We start from the raw sequence: 13,275 nt of genomic DNA on the forward strand, positions 1-13,275 counted from the left end.
GGCGCCTCGGCGGCTGCCAGGAAGGAGGGCTTCCCTCCGCGGCCCTCTCTTCTCTCTCTTGGCGCTGGGCGCCCGCTCCCTCTCCGGCGGTCCACTCGGAGATCTGCCACGGGGCCGGCGGCACTCGGTCCCCGTTGGCCGGGTCCGGGCCTCCCCTTTTTCTTTCTCGGCCTGCCCTGCTTGCCTGGCCTCCTTTCCGGCGCGCTCCCTCGAGGCCGCCTGTGTCTTTCTTGTTCGGTTTGGGGCCACGACCGGCGCTCGTTTGTGGGGCGGATACTCAGCGCCGACCTCCCCCGGGGAACGACCCGCCCGGCCGGTGCCCCTCGCCTACCTGCCTGCCTTGCCCGCAGATCTCCCGTATCATCCTCGCCAGAGAGCGGGGGAAACCTGCGCCGCAACCTACCGGTCTCTTTGGACTCCCCTTGTTGCCGCCTGCAGCCAGTGTCATCGCTGGGGCCTCCCGGCGGGGCGGCGGGCTGCCACTTTTTCCGCACCTCCCGTCCCGGGGCTCTCCGGCAGGGCCGGCCGCGGCCCGGGAGCGGCCTTTCCGACACCTCTGGGCAAGGCCGGGCGGGCCGGCCGACGCTCTTCTGGGCATGAAGGGTCGGGCCGGCCGCGCAGAGAAACGCCGTTAACGGAGCGCCCGGAGGGCCTCCCGGCGGGACGGCGAGCAGCCACTTTCCTTGAGCCGCTACGGAGCGGGGCTTGTCCAGACCCCAGGGGGAATCGCTCCGGAGGCTTGGGCTCCACCCTGCAGGAATTGCCGTATTGTATGGACAATATATGGCTGTACTGATTTCTGGCAGCTGGAGCTGAGCTCCAGACCACCCTCCCCCTATAAATAGGCAAACCAGGGAGTGGGGGTTAAGGTCCAAAACGCTCTCATTGAAATACGCACGTTTTGGGCCCAACCTGTCCCGGGGCAAAGCCTTCTCAGAGGCCTTGGGTGGGCCGGCGAGCCGATGGACGCCATGCCTGAAGCGCCCGGCCCGCTCTCCGCGGGCAACCCCGGACATCCGAACCTCTCGGACCAGGTTTTCCGAAAAAGGCGATTCACCGCGCCGCACAACGCAACCCGCCGGCATGGAGCCGTTTTCGCCCGGGGAAGCGTGTCGGAAATGCACGGCTTTAGAGGGTCCGCGTGCGGCTGCGGCGGGTTTTTTTTCCCCAAGGACGGCAATTCGCCGCGGAGACACCCTCCCCCCTATAAAAAGGCAAACCAGGGAGTGGGGGTTAAGGTTCAAAACGCTCTCATTAAAATAAGCACGTTTCGGGCCTAACAGACCCCGACGAGAGACTCTCTCGAGAGCCGGGGTGCCTCGCCGACGCGTTGGCAAGTGGGGACGAGTCGGTTTTTGCGCCCGAGTCGGGTCGAAACCGGAGATCCGACCTTTCGCGCACCACCAAGTCCGGGGAAGAAATCTTCAGTGGGCGCCCACGCAACGCCGCCCGTCCGACACCCACAGCGGGACCGGCGCCGCCCGCTGCGAGACTCCGCCCTTGGGCCCGAGGCCCCGGTCCCTACCCGCCCGCTGGCACGTGGCGCCACTCCCATTAGAGCCCTCTTGCAGGGTGCACCTCCGGCCCCTGATTTCAAATCAGGTTTTGGGCGGCCGGATAAGCCTCGCGGCCCGGCAGCGTATCCCCGGCTCTCGCCGGTGGGGCCGAGTCAGTTTTTGCGCCCGAGTCGAAGCGTAACTGGAGATGAGCCCTTTCGCGGTCAAGGAAGTCCGAGGAAGAAATCTTTAGCGGGCACCCACGTAACGCTCCCCGTCCGGCACCCACGGCGGGACCGACGCCGCCCGCTGCCAGATGCCGCACTGGGGCTGGAAGCCATGGTTTTTCCGTGCCGAACAGCTGATCGCGCGATGGCATTGGGACCGACTTGGCAACTCCCCGAGAGCCCTCCTGCGGGATACACTATCAAACGTGGATTTCAAGTCAGTTTGGGGCGGCCGTGTCAGACATGCAGCCCAGCAGCCAATCCTCGGCCTCAGGGAAAGCGCTTGTTTACTCCGCCGTCAGTTCCTCTGCCGAGTCCGAGTGCCGCCGGGCCCGCCGCTGGTACTCCCCGGTCTCCTCCTCCAAGGCCGGTCCGCCCGAGGGCCACCGGGCGGCGCCGGCCGGCTTTCCGCGCTCGACCTCCTCCCCCCGCTGCTGGACCCCACCACCCCTCTCCCAGAAGCCGCTCCCGCAGCAGCGACGTCGTCCGACCCGGCCCGCCAGGATCGGCCCGTCTGCGGCGCGGGCAAATCCCTCGGATCGAAAGCTTTAGTTTTAGCAGATCACAGCAAGCGGCTGCTCTACTGGGCACGACACCCCAATCCATACCCAAGTCGTCTGTAAGTGATCTGGCGTCCCTCTCGAGACGGCGGTTCGGCTTGCGCCGGAGTTCCCGGCCCCCGGGCAGGGGCCGCGGGCGGAGTCGGCCCGGCCCCCCTCCAGGCAAGAGCGGGTGGGCGCTGACGCGGGCCGCGCACCGGCAGAGATTTCGACTTAGAGGCGTTTAGCCGTAATCTCTCGGGTGGTAGTCTCGCACCACCGGCCTCTCGACCGAGCGCCTGAACCAGGGGTCCGAATCTGCGGTTACTCTCGTACTGAGCAGGATTGCTGTGACGGCGACCTCTCATCAGTAGGGTAAAACTACCTGTCTCACGGCGGTCCAAAGCCAGCTCACGTTCCCCATTGGTGGGTGAACAATCCAACGCTTCGCAATGATAGGAAGAGCCGACATCGAAGGATCAAACAGCAACATCGCTATGAACGCTTGGCTGCGACTACCCAGTTATCACTGTGGTAACATTTCTGATACCTCTCGCTTCAAACTGCGAAGCTCAAAAGGATCGATAGGCCACGCTTTCCCGGTCTGTATTCATGCTGAAAATCAGATTCAAACGAGCTTTTGCCTTTTTGCTCCGCGCGAGGTTTCCGTCCTCGCTGAGCTCGCCTTAGGACACCTGCGTTACCCTTTGACAGATGTACCGCCCCAGTCAAAGTCCCCGACTGAAGCTGTCGCCGGAGCGGGTGGCGGCCGGCCGCGTAGCGCCGGAAGACTGGGCCAGCTCCCCGCCTCACCGGCTAAGTAAAGAAACCACGAGAAAAGTGGCATTTCAGCGTCGGGCCTGGGGCCCTCCCACCTATCCCACACCCCTCCGTGTCTCTTCACAAGGTCAGACTAGAGTCAAGCTGATTCTGCCAAGCCCGTTCCCTTGGCTGTGGTTTCGCTAGATAGATAGGGACAGTGGGAATCTCGTTAATCCATTCATGCACGTCATTAATTAGATGACGAGGCATTTGGCTACCTTAAAAGAGTCATAGTTACTCCCGCCGTTTACCCGCACTTCGCTGAATTTCTTCACTTTGACATTCAGAGCACTGGGCAGAAATCACATCGCGTCAGCGCCCCGGCTGCAGACGTCGCGATGCTCTGTTTTTCATTAGACAGTCGGATTCCCCTGGTCCGTACCAGTTCTGAGCCGGCTGCTGGGCGCCGGCCGAAGCGGCCGCAGCGAGGACTGTCCACGAGGCGGGCCCCACGCCGGTCCGGGCTCGCCCAGCGCCCTAGCTCCGGACCAGCCGATTCCAGGGATCCCGCCCCTTAGCAAGAAAAGGAAACTCTTCCCGGGTCCCCGACCGGCGTCTGGGGCTCGCTTGCTTCGCAGATCGGACCGCCAAGGAGGACGGAGGGCTCCGCCTGCGGGTTTGGGAATATTGACCCGATTCCGTTTCGCCCGGGGGGCGAGGCCCCGGCCCCGCGAGGAGGGGGGCGCCCGCCTCCGCTGGGAGCGGAACCTCCCTGGGGCTTAGGATCGACTGACCCATGTACAACTGCTGATCGCATGCAAGCCTTCTCCGCCACTCGGCCCTCGAGGATCTCACTCCAATATTTGCTACTACCACCAAGATCTGCGCCCGCGGCGGCTCCACGCAGCCTGGCGGCCGGCGCTTCGACGCCCACCGCGGCGGCCCTCCTACTCGTCGGGGCGTACCAACCGGCCGGCGGTCCCACTCGCTCTCTGCCCCGACGGCCAGGTGTGGGCGGCACTCTCAGTGCCATTCATTTTCAGGGCTAGTCGACTTCCATGGCCACCGGCCTGCTGCCCGTATTAAGCTACGCCTTTTCTGGGCTCTGATGAGCGTCGGCCCCAAATGCGGCGCCCCGACCCGGCGGGTCCTCTCGCCCGACCTGAGGTCGATGGGTTCGCAATAGGCCTCGGCCTCTCACTCTCTCTCTCGCCTCTCAGGGCCCGCCCGGCGCCTCGGCGGCTGCCAGGAAGGAGGGCTTCCCTCCGCGGCCCTCTCTTCTCTCTCTCGGCGCTGAGCGCCCGCTCCCTCTCCGGCGGTCCACTCGGAGATCTGCCACGGGGCCGGCGGCACTCGGTCCCCGTTGGCCGGGTCCGGGCCTCCCCTTTTTCTTTCTCGGCCTGCCCTGCTTGCCTGGCCTCCTTTCCGGCGCGCTCCCTCGAGGCCGCCTGTGTCTTTCTTGTTCGGTTTGGGGCCACGACCGGCGCTCGTTTGTGGGGCGGATACTCAGCGCCGACCTCCCCCGGGGAACGACCCGCCCGGCCGGTGCCCCTCGCCTACCTGCCTGCCTTGCCCGCAGATCTCCCATTTCATCCTCGCCAGAGAGCGGGGGGAACCCGCGCCGCAACCTACCGGTCTCTTTGCACTCCCCTTGTTGCCGCCTGCAGCCAGTGTCCTCGCTGGGGCCTCCCGGCGGGGCGGCGGGCAGCCACTTTTTCCGCACCTCCCGTCCCGGGGCTCTCCGGCAGGGCCGGCCGCGGCCCGGGAGCGGCCTTTCCGACACCTCTGGGCAAGGCCGGGCGGGCCGGCCGACGCTCTTCTGGGCATGAAGGGTCAGGCCGGCCGCGCAGAGAAACGCCGTTAACGGAGCGCCCGGAGGGCCTCCAGGCGGGACGGCGAGCAGCCACTTTCCTTGAGCCGCTCCGGAGCGGGGCTTGTCCAGACCCCAGGGGGAATCGCTCCGGAGGCTTGGGTTCACCCTGCAGGAATTGCCGTATTGTATGGACAATATATGGCTGTACTGATTTCTGGCAGCTGGAGCTGAGCTCCAGACCACCCTCCCCCTATAAATAGGCAAACCAGGGAGTGGGGGTTAAGGTCCAAAACGCTCTCATTGAAATACGCACGTTTTGGGCCCAACCTGTCCCGGGGCAAAGCCCTCTCAGAGGCCTTGGGTGAGCCGGCGAGCCGATGGACGCCATGCCTGAAGCGCCCGGCCCGCTCTCCGCGGGCAACCCCGGACATCCGAACCTCTCGGACCAGGTTTTCCGAAAAAGGCGATTCACCGCGCCGCACAACGCAACCCGCCGGCATGGAGCCGTTTTCGCCCGGGGAAACATGTCGGAAATGCACGGCTTTAGAGGGTCCGCGTGCGGCTGCGGCGGGTTTTTTTCCCCAGGACGGTAATTCGCCGCGCAGACACCCTCCCCCCTATAAAAAGGCAAACCAGGGAGTGGGGGTTAAGGTTCAAAACGCTCTCATTAAAATACGCACGTTTCGGGCCAAACAGACCCCGACGAGAGACGCTCTCGAGAGCCGGGGTGCCTCGCCGACGCGTTTGCAAATGGGGACGAGTCGGTTTTTGCGCCCGAGTCGGGTTGAAACCGGAGATCCGACCTTTCGCGCACCACCAAGTCCGGGGAAGAAATCTTCAGCGGGCGCCCACGCAACGCCGCCCGTCCGACACCCACAGCGGGACCGGCGCCGCCCGCTGCGAGACTCCGCCCTTGGGCCCGAGGCCCCGGTCCCTACCCGCCCGCTGGCACGTGGCGCCACTCCCATTAGAGCCCTCCTGGAGGGTGCACCTCCGGCCCCGGATTTCAAATCAGGTTTTGGGCGGCCGGATAAGCCTCGCGGCCCGGCAGCGTATCCCCGGCTCTCGCCGGTGGGGCCGAGTCAGTTTTTGCGCCCGAGTCGAAGCGTAACTGGAGATGAGCCCTTTCGCGGTCAAGGAAGTCCGAGGAAGAAATCTTTAGCGGGCACCCACGTAACGCTCCCCGTCCGGCACCCACGGCGGGACCGACGCCGCCCGCTGCCAGATGCCGCACTCGGGCTGGAAGCCATGGTTTTTCCGTGCCGAACAGATGATCGCGCGATGGCATTGGGACCGACTTGGCAACTCCCCGAGAGCCCTCCTGCGGGATACACTATTAAACGTGGATTTCAAGTCAGTTTGGGGCGGCCGTGTCAGACATGCAGCCCAGCAGCCAATCCTCGGCCTCAGGGAAAGCGCTCGTTTACTCCGCCGTCAGTTCCTCTGCCGAGTCCGAGTGCCGCCGGGCCCGCCGCTGGTCCTCCCAGGTCTCCTCCTCCAAGGCCGGTCCGCCCGAGGGCCACCGGGCGGCGCCGGCCGGCCCTCCGCGCTCGACCTCCTCCCCCCGCTGCTGGACCCCACCACCCCTCTCCCAGAAGCCGCTCCCGCAGCAGCGACGTCGTCCGACCCTGCCCGCCAGGATCGGCCCGTCTGCGGCGCGCGCAAATCCCTCAGATCGAAAGCTTTAGTTTTAGCAGATCACAGCAAAGCGGCTGCTCTACTGGGCACGACACCCCAATCCATACCCAAGTCGTCTGCAAGTGATCTGGCGTCCCTCTCGAGACGGCGGTTCGGCTTGCGCCGGAGTTCCCGGCCCCCGGGCAGGGGCCGCGGGCGGAGTCGGCCCGGCCCCCCTCCAGGCAAGAGCGGGTGGGCGCTGACGCGGGCCGCGCACCGGCAGAGATTTCGACTTAGAGGCGTTTAGCCGTAATCTCTCGGGTGGTAGTCTCGCACCACCGGCCTCTCGACCGAGCGCCTGAACCAGGGGTCCGAATCTGCGGTTCCTCTCGTACTGAGCAGGATTGCCGTGACGGCGACCTCTCATCAGTAGGGTAAAACTACCTGTCTCACGGCGGTCCAAAGCCAGCTCACGTTCCCCATTGGTGGGTGAACAATCCAACGCTTCGCAATGATAGGAAGAGCCGACATCGAAGGATCAAACAGCAACATCGCTATGAACGCTTGGCTGCAACTACCCAGTTATCACTGTGGTAACATTTCTGATACCTCTCGCTTCAAACTGCGAAGCTCAAAAGGATCGATAGACCACGCTTTCACGGTCTGTATTCATGCTAAAAATCAGATTCAAACGAGCTTTTGCCCTTTTGCTCCGCGCGAGGTTTCCGTCCTCGCTGAGCTCGCCTTAGGACACCTGCGTTACCCTTTGACAGATGTACCGCCCCAGTATAACCCCCCGACTGAAGCTGTCGCCGGAGCGGGTGGCGGCCGGCCGCGTAGCGCCAGAAGACTGGGCCCGCTCCCCGCCTCACCGGCTAAGTAAAGAAACCACGAGAGTAGTGGCATTTCAGCGTCGGGCCTGGGGCCCTCCCACCTATCCCACACCCCTCCGTGTCTCTTCACAAGGTCAGCAAGAAAAGGAAACTCTTCCCGGGTCCCCGACCGGCGTCTGGGGCTCGCTTGCTTCGCAGATCAGACCGCCAATGAGGACGGAGGGCTCCGCCTGCGGGTTTGGGAATATTGACCCGATTCCGTTTCGCCCGGGGGGCGAGGCCCCGGCCCCGCGAGGAGGGGGGCGCCCGCCTCCGCTGGGAGCGGAACCTCCCTGGGGCTTAGGATCGACTGACCCATGTACAACTGCTGATCGCATGCAAGCCTTCTCCGCCACTCGGCCCTCGAGGATCTCACTCCAATATTTGCTACTACCACCAAGATCTGCGCCCGCGGCGGCTCCACGCGGCCTGGCGGCCGGCGCTTCGACGCCCACCGCGGCGGCCCTCCTACTCGTCGGGGCGTACCAACCGGCCGGCGGTCCCACTCGCTCTCTGCCCCGACAGCCAGGTGTGGGCGGCACTCTCAGTGCCATTCATTTTCAGGGCTAGTCGACTTCCATGGCCACCGGCCTGCTGCCCGTATTAAGCTACGCCTTTTCTGGGCTCTGATGAGCGTCGGCCCCAAATGCGGCGCCCCAACCCGGCGGGTCCTCTCGCCCGACCTGAGGTCGATGGGTTCGCAATAGGCCTCGGCCTCTCACTCTCTCTCTCGCCTCTCAGGGCCCGCCCGGCGCCTCGGCGGCTGCCAGGAAGGAGGGCTTCCCTCCGCGGCCCTCTCTTCTCTCTCTCGGCGCTGAGCGCCCGCTCCCTCTCCGGCGGTCCACTCGGAGATCTGCCACGGGGCCGGCGGCACTCGGTCCCCGTTGGCCGGGTCCGGGCCTCCCCTTTTTCTTTCTCGGCCTGCCCTGCTTGCCTGGCCTCCTTTCCGGCGCGCTCCCTCGAGGCCGCCTGTGTCTTTCTTGTTCGGTTTGGGGCCACGACCGGCGCTCGTTTGTGGGGCGGATACTCAGCGCCGACCTCCCCCGGGGAACGACCCGCCCGGCCGGTGCCCCTCGCCTACCTGCCTGCCTTGCCCGCAGATCTCCCATTTCATCCTCGCCAGAGAGCGGGGGGAACCCGCGCCGCAACCTACCGGTCTCTTTGCACTCCCCTTGTTGCCGCCTGCAGCCAGTGTCCTCGCTGGGGCCTCCCGGCGGGGCGGCGGGCAGCCACTTTTTCCGCACCTCCCGTCCCGGGGCTCTCCGGCAGGGCCGGCCGCGGCCCGGGAGCGGCCTTTCCGACACCTCTGGGCAAGGCCGGGCGGGCCGGCCGACGCTCTTCTGGGCATGAAGGGTCAGGCCGGCCGCGCAGAGAAACGCCGTTAACGGAGCGCCCGGAGGGCCTCCCGGCGGGACGGCGAGCAGCCACTTTCCTTGAGCCGCTACGGAGCGGGGCTTGTCCAGACCCCAGGGGGAATCGCTCCGGAGGCTTGGGTTCACCCTGCAGGAATTGCCGTATTGTATGGACAATATATGGCTGTACTGATTTCTGGCAGCTGGAGCTGAGCTCCAGACCACCCTCCCCCTATAAATAGGCAAACCACGGAGTGGGGGTTAAGGTCCAAAACGCTCTCATTGAAATACGCACGTTTTGGGCCCAACCTGTCCCGGGGCAAAGCCCTCTCAGAGGCCTTGGGTGAGCCGGCGAGCCGATGGACGCCATGCCTGAAGCGCCCGGCCCGCTCTCCGCGGGCAACCCCGGACATCCGAACCTCTCGGACCAGGTTTTCCGAAAAAGGCGATTCACCGCGCCGCACAACGCAACCCGCCGGCATGGAGCCGTTTTCGCCCGGGGAAGCATGTCGGAAATGCACGGCTTTAGAGGGTCCGCGTGCGGCTGCGGCGGGTTTTTTTCCCCAGGACGGTAATTCGCCGCGCAGACACCCTCCCCCCTATAAAAAGGCAAACCAGGGAGTGGGGGTTAAGGTTCAAAACGCTCTCATTAAAATACGCACGTTTCGGGCCCAACAGACCCCGACGAGAGACGCTCTCGAGAGCCGGGGTGCCTCGCCGACGCGTTTGCAAATGGGGACGAGTCGGTTTTTGCGCCCGAGTCGGGTTGAAACCGGAGATCCGACCTTTCGCGCACCACCAAGTCCGGGGAAGAAATCTTCAGCGGGCGCCCACGCAACGCCGCCCGTCCGACACCCACAGCGGGACCGGCGCCGCCCGCTGCGAGACTCCGCCCTTGGGCCCGAGGCCCCGGTCCCTACCCGCCCGCTGGCACGTGGCGCCACTCCCATTAGAGCCCTCCTGGAGGGTGAACCTCCGGCCCCGGATTTCAAATCAGGTTTTTGGCGGCCGGATAAGCCTCGCGGCCCGGCAGCGTATCCCCGGCTCTCGCCGGTGGGGCCGAGTCAGTTTTTGCGCCCGAGTCGAAGCGTAACTGGAGATGAGCCCTTTCGCGGTCAAGGAAGTCCGAGGAAGAAATCTTTAGCGGGCACCCACGTAACGCTCCCCGTCCGGCACCCACGGCGGGACCGACGCCGCCCGATGCCAGATGCCGCACTCGGGCTGGAAGCCATGGTTTTTCCGTGCCGAACAGCTGATCGCGCGATGGCATTGGGACCGACTTGGCAACTCCCCGAGAGCCCTCCTGCGGGATACACTATTAAACGTGGATTTCAAGTCAGTTTGGGGCGGCCGTGTCAGACATGCAGCCCAGCAGCCAATCCTCGGCCTCAGGGAAAGCGCTCGTTTACTCCGCCGTCAGTTCCTCTGCCGAGTCCGAGTGCCGCCGGGCCCGCCGCTGGTACTCCCCGGTCTCCTCCTCCAAGGCCGGTCCGCCCGAGGGCCACCGGGCGGCGCCTGCCGGCCCTCCGCGCTCGACCTCTTCCCCCCGCTGCTGGACCCCACCACCCCTCTCCCAGAAGCCGCTCCCGCAGCAGCGACGTCGTCCGACCCGGCCCGCCAGGATCGGCCCGTCTGCGGCGCGCGCAAATCCCTCGGTTCGAAAGCTTTAGTTTTAGCAGATCACAGCAAGCGGCTGCTCTACTGGGCACGACACCCCAATCCATACCCAAGTCGTCTGCAAGTGATCTGGCGTCCCTCTCGAGACGGCGGTTCGGCTTGCGCCGGAGTTCCCGGCCCCCGGGCAAGGGGCCGTGGGCGGAGTCGGCCCGGCCCCCCTCCAGGCAAGAGTGGGTGGGCGCTGACGCGGGCCGCGCACCGGCAGAGATTTCGACTTAGAGGCGTTTAGCCGTAATCTCTCGGGTGGTAGTCTCGCACCACCGAGCGCCTGAACCAGGGGTCCGAATCTGCGGTTCCTCTCGTACTGAGCAGGATTGCCGTGACAGCGACCTCTCATCAGTAGGGTAAAACTACCTGTCTCACGGCGGTCCAAAGCCAGCTCACGTTCCCCATTGGTGGGTGAACAATCCAACGCTTCGCAATGATAGGAAGAGCCGACATCGAAGGATCAAACAGCAACATCGCTATGAACGCTTGGCTGCAACTACCCAGTTATCACTGTGGTAACATTTCTGATACCTCTCGCTTCAAACTGCGAAGCTCAAAAGGATCGATAGGCCACGCTTTCACGGTCTGTATTCATGCTGAAAATCAGATTCAAACGAGCTTTTGCCCTTTTGCTCCGCGCGAGGTTTCCGTCCTCGCTGAGCTCGCCTTAGGACACCTGCGTTACCCTTTGACAGATGTACCGCCCCAGTCAAAGTCCCCGACTAAAGCTGTCGCCGGAGCGGGTGGCGGCCGGCCGCGTAGCGCCGGAAGACTGGGCCAGCTCCCCGCCTCACCGGCTAAGTAAAGAAACCACGAGAGTAGTGGCATTTCAGCGTCGGGCCTGGGGCCCTCCCACCTATCCCACACCCCTCCGTGTCTCTTCACAAGGTCAGACTAGAGTCAAGCTGATTCTGCCAAGCCCGTTCCCTTGGCTGTGGTTTCGCTAGATAGATAGGGACAGTGGGAATCTCGTTAATCCATTCATGCACGTCATTAATTAGATGACGAGGCATTTGGCTACCTTAAAAGAGTCATAGTTACTCCCGCCGTTTACCCGCACTTCGCTGAATTTCTTCACTTTGACATTCAGAGCACTGGGCAGAAATCACATCGCGTCAGCGCCCCGGCTGCAGACGTCGCGATGCTCTGTTTTTCATTAGACAGTCGGATTCCCCTGGTCCGTACCAGTTCTGAGCCGGCTGCTGGGCGCCGGCCGAAGCGGCCGCAGCGAGGACTGTCCACGAGGCGGGCCCCACGCCGGTCCGGGCTCGCCCAGCGCCCTAGCTCCGGACCAGCCGATTCCAGGGATCCCGCCCCTTAGCAAGAAAAGGAAACTCTTCCCGGGTCCCCGACCGGCGTCTGGGGCTCGCTTGCTTCGCAGATCGGACCGCCAAGGAGGACGTAGGGCTCCGCCTGCGGGTTTGGGAATATTGACCCGATTCCGTTTCGCCCGGGGGGCGAGGCCCCGGCCCCGCGAGGTGGGGGGCGCCCGCCTCCGCTGGGAGCGGAACCTCCCTGGGGCTTAGGATCGACTGACCCATGTACAACTGCTGATCGCATGCAAGCCTTCTCCGCCACTCGGCCCTCGAGGATCTCACTCCAATATTTGCTACTACCACCAAGATCTGCGCCCGCGGCGGCTCCACGCGGCCTGGCGGCCGGCGCTTCGACGCCCACCGCGGCGGCCCTCCTACTCGTCGGGGCGTACCAACCGGCCGGCGGTCCCACTCGCTCTCTGCCCCGACGGCCAGGTGTGGGCGGCACTCTCAGTGCCATTCATTTTCAGGGCTAGTCGACTTCCATGGCCACCGGCCTGCTGCCCGTATTAAGCAACGCCTTTTCTGGGCTCTGATGAGCGTCGGCCCCAAATGCGGCGCCCCAACCCGGCGGGTCCTCTCGCCCGACCTGAGGTCGATGGGTTCGCAATAGGCCTCGGCCTCTCACTCTCTCTCTCGCCTCTCAGGGCCCGCCCGGCGCCTCGGCGGCTGCCAGGAAGGAGGGCTTCCCTCCGCGGCCCTCTCTTCTCTCTCTTGGCGCTGGGCGCCCGCTCCCTCTCCGGCGGTCCACTCGGAGATCTGCCACGGGGCCGGCGGCACTCGGTCCCCGTTGGCCGGGTCCGGGCCTCCCCTTTTTCTTTCTCGGCCTGCCCTGCTTGCCTGGCCTCCTTTCCGGCGCGCTCCCTCGAGGCCGCCTGTGTCTTTCTTGTTCGGTTTGGGGCCACGACCGGCGCTCGTTTGTGGGGCGGATACTCAGCGCCGACCTCCCCCGGGGAACGACCCGCCCGGCCGGTGCCCCTCGCCTACCTGCCTGCCTTGCCCGCAGATCTCCCGTATCATCCTCGCCAGAGAGCGGGGGAAACCTGCGCCGCAACCTACCGGTCTCTTTGGACTCCCCTTGTTGCCGCCTGCAGCCAGTGTCATCGCTGGGGCCTCCCGGCGGGGCGGCGGGCTGCCACTTTTTCCGCACCTCCCGTCCCGGGGCTCTCCGGCAGGGCCGGCCGCGGCCCGGGAGCGGCCTTTCCGACACCTCTGGGCAAGGCCGGGCGGGCCGGCCGACGCTCTTCTGGGCATGAAGGGTCGGGCCGGCCGCGCAGAGAAACGCCGTTAACGGAGCGCCCGGAGGGCCTCCCGGCGGGACGGCGAGCAGCCACTTTCCTTGAGCCGCTACGGAGCGGGGCTTGTCCAGACCCCAGGGGGAATCGCTCCGGAGGCTTGGGCTCCACCCTGCAGGAATTGCCGTATTGTATGGACAATATATGGCTGTACTGATTTCTGGCAGCTGGAGCTGAGCTCCAGACCACCCTCCCCCTATAAATAGGCAAACCAGGGAGTGGGGGTTAAGGTCCAAAACGCTCTCATTGAAATACGCACGTTTTGGGCCCAACCTGTCCCGGGGCAAAGCCTTCTCAGAGGCCTTGGGTGGGCCGGCGAGC

General features: G+C 65.0%; 3 pseudogenes; all 3 read right to left on the reverse strand.

Annotated features, from left to right (window-relative positions):
- Positions 1-2,250: 2,250 nt before the first annotated feature.
- On the reverse strand, positions 2,251-3,608 carry LOC147797407 (large subunit ribosomal RNA; annotated as a pseudogene).
- A 2,892-nt stretch (positions 3,609-6,500) lies between these two features.
- On the reverse strand, positions 6,501-7,463 carry LOC147797408 (large subunit ribosomal RNA; annotated as a pseudogene; the record flags this gene model as incomplete).
- Positions 7,464-10,323: 2,860 nt separating this feature from the next.
- LOC147797409 (large subunit ribosomal RNA) lies at positions 10,324-11,670 on the reverse strand (annotated as a pseudogene).
- Positions 11,671-13,275: the final 1,605 nt, after the last annotated feature.

This window comes from Acanthaster planci, linkage group LG11, assembly GCF_054643075.1.
Source record: "Acanthaster planci isolate LZ-2023a linkage group LG11, COTS_SCS, whole genome shotgun sequence".
In the NCBI taxonomy this organism is placed as follows: domain Eukaryota; kingdom Metazoa; phylum Echinodermata; class Asteroidea; order Valvatida; family Acanthasteridae; genus Acanthaster; species Acanthaster planci.